At 38.8% G+C, this 6,734-nt stretch overlaps 1 pseudogene; it reads right to left on the bottom strand.

Annotated features, from left to right (window-relative positions):
* Positions 1–572: 572 nt before the first annotated feature.
* LOC129498475 (non-histone chromosomal protein HMG-17-like) lies at positions 573–949 on the bottom strand (annotated as a pseudogene).
* Between the last annotated feature and the right edge of the window lie 5,785 nt (positions 950–6,734).

Below are 6,734 nucleotides of genomic sequence, written 5' to 3'. Positions count from 1 at the left end.
ATTACCAATCTAAAGATCCACAAGCTAAAAAAGAAACTTTTTTGAGGGATGCCATCTCCATGGTGACATACTGCAAAGTCCAGATTGCCTGAAATGCTGGAAGGCACTTTGTGGGGGTCAGATCCCAAAAGGTTTCTGGATTTAAGGGAGTGTAGTCTATGCTGAGGGCAGAGAGGGAGAAGAGGACATAAAAAATGAATTTTAGTTTTTCTACACTACAAAGCATTTGTGGCTAATGTGTGTCAACATCCAAGAGTCCCTCCTTCTGAGAAATAATATAAATTTTCTTAAAATTAGAAGGAAAAGGTGTTTTTTCCCCACTATCAGTCCAACTTCGGGGGGATTCTATTAGTGGTAAATGCCTTTCCCCCAAAACAAAATTGAAGTGTTCTGTGTGCTAACAACATAGCCAATGTACATTCATCTACTGGAACCAATTAAAAAAACTGAAAGCAAAATAAAATCTTTAACAAATCGAAGTAGGTTGCTTACATATTATTTTTTCAATGAGACCTTCTCTGATAACAGTCTTTGAAACTATGCTCAACCCACTCTGAACTCCCAATCGTCCTTTAAAAAAGTAAAACATAATTCTGCATTTTTATAAAACTGGATAAAAACAGTAGTTCAAGCTGCACAGTCACCAGAAGTACACAGTTATCAAAAATGCACACACTTCTCTTGGCATCTCCAGCCCCTTCAGCTTTCTGTGTCTGGTCTGTTTGGCATCTCTATTTTCTGCAGAGTTATTCCCCTCCTGGCCAGCATCAGCTTTCCCCTTTATCCCTTTGGGCACCTTCTCTCCCTTCTTTGCAGGGGCCTTTTTAGGATTGGGCTCTGGCTTTGGAGGGGCAGGTGTCACAGATAACCCTGCAGATTTTCTCTATGGCTCATCCTTCACCTTGGCTTCTCCTGTGGAATCCTTCACGTCAGCCTTTCTCTTGGGCATAGTGGCTGCAGCTGGCAGGACTAAGGCGTTGGACTCTGTGATGACGTGGTGTGAGTTTCGGTCGGTCATTCTTGTCTCTTCTTCTTCACACTGCTCCAACTTCAGAACTTTTGAAATTTTACAAAATTTGGCCAAGTCTGGGTAAACACTTCAGTGTTTTCATTCTTTTTCTGTTTTTGTGTATTTATATTACTAGAATGTAAACTTCATGAACATAACCCACATAAAATTTTTATTGCTTTTCTTGTTGGAGAAGAAATAAGCTAACACTTTTAAAAATATGCTTTTGATTTTAGGACTTTGCACAAAGTATTTTGCTTTCCCTAATCATGGTCATAGATTTTAAGAAGTGTGAAGTTTTCATCTCTGAAAATGTAAGGCAATTAGAACTTCACATTTTCAGAATGCCTGGTATTAGATCTAGGCTTGCCGTTAATTCATACCCTCCACGCGTGTTTATTGAGTTATAGTCAATGTCATGCCTTGACAGTATTAGCAGGTGTCCTCATTGGTCTTATGCTCTGAGGTCCTCACTGATCTTATTTTCTGAGCCAGACATGGAACTAGTGAATTCAACCAAGTTGAATGTTACGAAAAGAGCAGTAACAGTGTGTCATGGGGGCAAACATTCAACAGAGTGACCACCCTAAAGACATAATATTTAATTTAAAATGTGAAGGCTGGATTGAAGTTATCTAGCCTAAGGGTGGTAGAACAAAGTATTCCTGGTATAGGAAGTAGCAAGTTCAAAAGTCTTGAGGCGATAGAGAACTTGGTATATTTCCATTTTTTTTTTTTTTAAAGTAAACTCTATGACTGGCGCGCTGGGAGCAAGTAGCGAAGTAGTAGATGATGAAGTCAGAGAGATTAACAAGACCCAGACTATACATAAACGCTTGAAGACTATTTGATTTTGAACTTAGAGCCTGATAAGTCTTGCTTTAAGCAAGGAACGACATGATCAGAATTGGTTGGAAAAGTGGCTCTAGTTGCAAGGGAGAAAATGGGGTTAATATGACCTTGGGAGACAACTTAGGAGACATTTGAAATATTTCAGGTGAGAGACAATGGTGACTTGGACTAGGGTGGCATGAATAGTCTCTGAAACAATGGGTTATTTGGAAGATAGAATTGCCAGGACCTGTTGATGGATTGGATTTGGGTGTTGAAAGAGATAGTGTCGTCACGAATGGCTGAAGGGCTAAATGGTGGGCTTGCATAGTAAGATGAGAACACGAGGCTGGATAAAGGGGAGCGTGGTCAGTCATCTACTCGCTGTGATCCAAGAATTCACACAATTTCCCTCCCAAATCTGCTTCTTATGCTGAAATTCAGAAGCAGAAAACCTAGAAGTTAGAAAGATTTTTACAGGTAATCTTCCCAACGTATATATTCCTAACAATGTGCAGGGGGATGATTATCCAGTCTCTGTTTCACTGCTAGCAAGAAATCATGTTCTAGAAATACTGCTGCTTATCCATCCTCCCTTCTAAAAGAATTTACTAGCCTGTCCCAGAACTTGGCTAAAAACTTTGACTATACTGGTAACCAGTACAACCAACCCACTTAGCACAACCATTTGAATTAGGTTTGAAAAAACTGGGTTCAAGAGGCTCCAACAAAAATCTTGTTGGAAGAATTTGAACTATAAGGCCCAGAAATGACAGAGATACTGTTGGATCCTGAAACACTAAGGTTCCTGTTGGAACCTTGAGATGTTCATAGAGCGGTCGCTGCAGCAAGCCAGGGCTGCATGCAAGTTGAAATGAGGGAGAAACCAGAAATTTCAAGGATCAATGCATTCTTCACTGAGAAGAAGGTGGTGAATTTAAAGAGACTGTGTGTGGTTCTGGAAAGAAAGAAATGGAGAGAGGAGATATCTGACACTGTTTTGGTTTCCAGGAAGACTAGTTGCACTGACTGCAGTTGAGTTCTATCAGCATCTCCTTATTCTCTTTTTCTTCCAAGAATCGCACTTTTTAACAAATATGCTAGGGTGGGATTTTGTTCATTGCAACCATCTGATGCCGGTCTTTGATAGTCTCACAGAGAAGAGTGTTCTCATTTTTAACAGATCCAGTGCAAACAATTTTTTTCCTATACATTGAGCTGTATCTTTCTTCCTGCAGCTTCTGGGGTCCCCAGAAACCATGCTGAGCAGTCTAATTCCTCTACTGTACCCCTGTCCACTGAAGAGGGGGTGCCTCCCCTCCAAGTCTTCTCATCACAAAACGTCCACAGTTATTCTAAGTGTTCCTGACACTATTTGACTTTCGGGCCTCTCCCCTATTCCGTCATGCTCATCTGAACACCTTATGATTTGCCAACCCTTTTTAGAACAAGGAGCCCAGAACTGCCCAGAACACTTCATGAATGATTCGACAAGCTCAGAGCAGCGTAAGGCTATAGCCATCCATCGCAACTTTGCAGTTAACTAAATCCCTTTTTGGAAAATTTCTGGATTTGAGTTTTGTTTTTGTTTGTTTGTTGTGTTGTGGTTTAGCAAAAGTGAGTCTCTAGAAAAAATACCGCGAGAAGATAATTCCTTTGGGTTAAGACATTGTTGATTGGTAAAATAAAAGTACCCTTGTATGTCGCATGGCAGGTAATGACATTTAATTGTCAGCAGCTACTCAAACCTTAGCTTTTGTCTTTCCAGTGGGTCAGCTGATACCTCCCTATCAAAATGAAATGTTATACACTTGGAGAGAGGAAAGAGGATTCCCGAGCCAGAATCCATGCTGCCATTCATGGAAGTTGGAGGGGAACTAAGCCGCTCAGTTGCTGCAAGCCCCCCATCCGACTGGCTGACTTTGCAAGAGGGATGATATGAGGAAGGACAGTAAAGGAGAGGTGGAAAGATAAACAAAAACAAAAACAAAACAAAACAATTCAGTTGAGGGTAGCAGTTCACAGCTGCCAAGGCACTGTCCACGGTTACTTTGAGATAACCAGCTGCCGTCTTGAGATTAGTCCAGGGATTGGAGAGGAGAGGGAAGGCAATGTCTGGACTTCTGGTCATGCCTGGCTGCTGTTAATTAAAGATTTTTTTCTAAAAATTTTAAAGATCTTTAAAATTCTTGTGGTCGTGTGTAGATCTGTTGGTCTCTGCAGCCAGGCCTCACTAACTGCTACTACGCACCCCCCCTCAGTACTTCAGATCGTGACACTTTAATATCAGATCCCCACAGCTCCTTATGAAGGAGAGTCAATGACTGACTATTAAAATACATTTTCTTTGTGTGTGTGTGGGAAACTAAGAGGCAAAAGTGAGAAGGCTTTTTTTTTCCCATAGTTATAGATGACTGCAGGGGCAGAGCCAGAAATAGACACCCCTTTTTCATACATAGTTCAATTTCCAGCCAGGCCGAGCCCTGCCAATTGCAAACTGATCCGGTGTGTGCTGGCAATCCGTCCGCATGCAGTAAGTGATCATGTGCCACGCTCTCTGCAGAGACGCATTAGCCTCCGCATCTGGCCAAGGTGGCCTCTTCTAGTAGACTGGCTGCTGGACCGTGGCTGGAGCTAAAGGAAATCCAGGGTTTCTCCCTATCTTTCTGGGTCAACTTGGCTTGGGGGGGGGTGGGGTTGGCACCAGTGCTCTGTTACTAGAAGAAATGGAAGTATACCTTCTCAGGTCTGTCCTAAACCTTCTCACGTCTTAGAGACACTCTCTGGAGCTGTAGGTTTCATAAGGTTACAATGCTTAATCTCAGTAGGGTTATCAGTCCTGTCATGTATTATAAACCCTCCAATCAAGGCAGTGGGAAACAGTGCTTCTATTTAATACCCGGAGAAATGGTGGAAGTCAGCGATTGATACCAACACAATGATGGGAAAAAGTGTCCAGAGGTGCTACTCACATAATCTCATTTTACAACATCTTGAAAATTCAATAGAAAGGACTCCACTAACAATACCATTACACACTACTGATTATTGTTCTCAAATGTTCCTAAAGCCCTAAAAGCATAACTTAACAATAAAAATGCTCTATAAATACATCCCAACAATGTACACAACTGTATTTTTTTCCTTTGAAAACAAAAGCACGAGTGTTAGTCACAAGTCATATAATTTTACTTTAGTAATTTCTCAGCTAAAAGTGCATTATCATTTTCTAAACATTATAAAATCACAAATGAAGGAGCTATTGCTTGACATCGGAAAGTATTTCCAAACAATTTAGAAAAGGTGGAGAATATTGCACATGGGGTGATTTGCCTACTTAATATGTGATCTTTCTTGGGAGACATTTTGTTTGTCACGAGCTCTATGTTTTTTTTGCAAACGCATTGGGGGAAAAGCAAAACGTCCTTGCAAAAAGCATTTATAATTTTCAAATTTCCTGCTTCAATGTGTCAATAATTCTTGGTTTTATCTTTTGCCATTAAAGCTTTTGGAATAAGTATATTTTTCAAATGAGTTAAAATTGTAGGAAGTTACTACTGTATCCTGTCCAAGAAACAAAAAAACAAAACAAACAAAAAGTTGAGAGCCATACATGCAAAATATGCTTCAGCCCTTGAAAAAAGATTTCAAACTGGTTTAGAAAAATATATTTTATGCTTCCTGTTTGTGCTCACACCATGGAACGAGGAGGGGATAAATACCAGTCCATGTTACTAAGAAAAAAATACTATTTCCCCCCAAAATCATATTATTTCACCTCATGATGGAAAGAACTAATTTTTTTTTTACAAATAAATGTTTTTTACTTAGCAAGTCAAAATTAAATTACTAAACTATCTAACAATGCTAATTTTTTAGTTTAAGTTTCAATTTCAAATTACTTTAATACTATTGATAATACCAAACTATTAAGTGAGGAACATTCTTAAAATGATTTTTAAAACCACTGGGGAAGTCCATGTCCTTTTAAATAATTCATATTTATATCAATACTCATTTTCAGAGTATCATGGAATTCCTTAAAATTTGCTGACTTAAAAATATAATGCAAATTAAAATTTAATAGCAATTTAAAAATAAAATGTACATATTTAATTTTTAATAAGTGTTAATATATTTTATGTTATTACATATTATTCTGTGTCGTTGAGAAATCTGGTGTGTTATTAAAATGTGTCTAGAATATTTTTTCAAAGCTGATCAGGAAAGCTTTCTAAAACATGTTTTCTGCTAAGAATCTGAAATACTACCACCTTACATTTTATTCAAATACTTTTGAAAACGATTATTTTCGGCTATCTTCCTAGATGGTGATTTTACATGTTTCAGTCAGATTTGTTTGCAGTTTTCATAAACAACATTTATTGGAGAACGCAAGAAGCATCAGAAGGGAAGTTTTAACTCCCTCAAACACAGTAAAATGATCAAACGTTTGGAATAGAAGTAAATTGTAAAAATGTGTCTTAACTGAGACGCTTTGCCCTAAGGAACCAAGCCTTTGTGTTTGATGATTCTTCCATAAACCTGAGTTTATTTTAAAGAATTGATCCTTTTAATGTTAGAAAGTTGATGGAGAGAGAATTCCACTCACAAGTTTTTCCACTAGACACTATAAAATTCCATCACAGCCCCTCGCGTTTTTGGCCTCGGCAGGTGAACCCCACAGCTGAATATTGCCAGATCTTATTTTGAAAAATTGTGTTGTGTCTACAGGATGCAAATCATCTCATGAAAATTCAAGTCAAATGGAAAAGCCTGCTTTGGTCCTAGGTGCTCCACTGGAGTTGAACAATGAGAAGACCAAAACTCCAACGGGACATGAAGAAATTTATGGTAAGAAAAGACTAAGAAAAGTGAGGAGAGGAGGAGAGAC

This window comes from Nyctereutes procyonoides, unplaced genomic scaffold (assembly GCF_905146905.1).
Source record: "Nyctereutes procyonoides isolate TBG_1078 unplaced genomic scaffold, NYPRO_anot_genome, whole genome shotgun sequence".
NCBI lineage: Eukaryota > Metazoa > Chordata > Mammalia > Carnivora > Canidae > Nyctereutes > Nyctereutes procyonoides.
The sequence above is the reverse complement of the archived record's forward strand: the minus strand, read 5'-3'. Positions and strand labels throughout refer to the sequence as shown.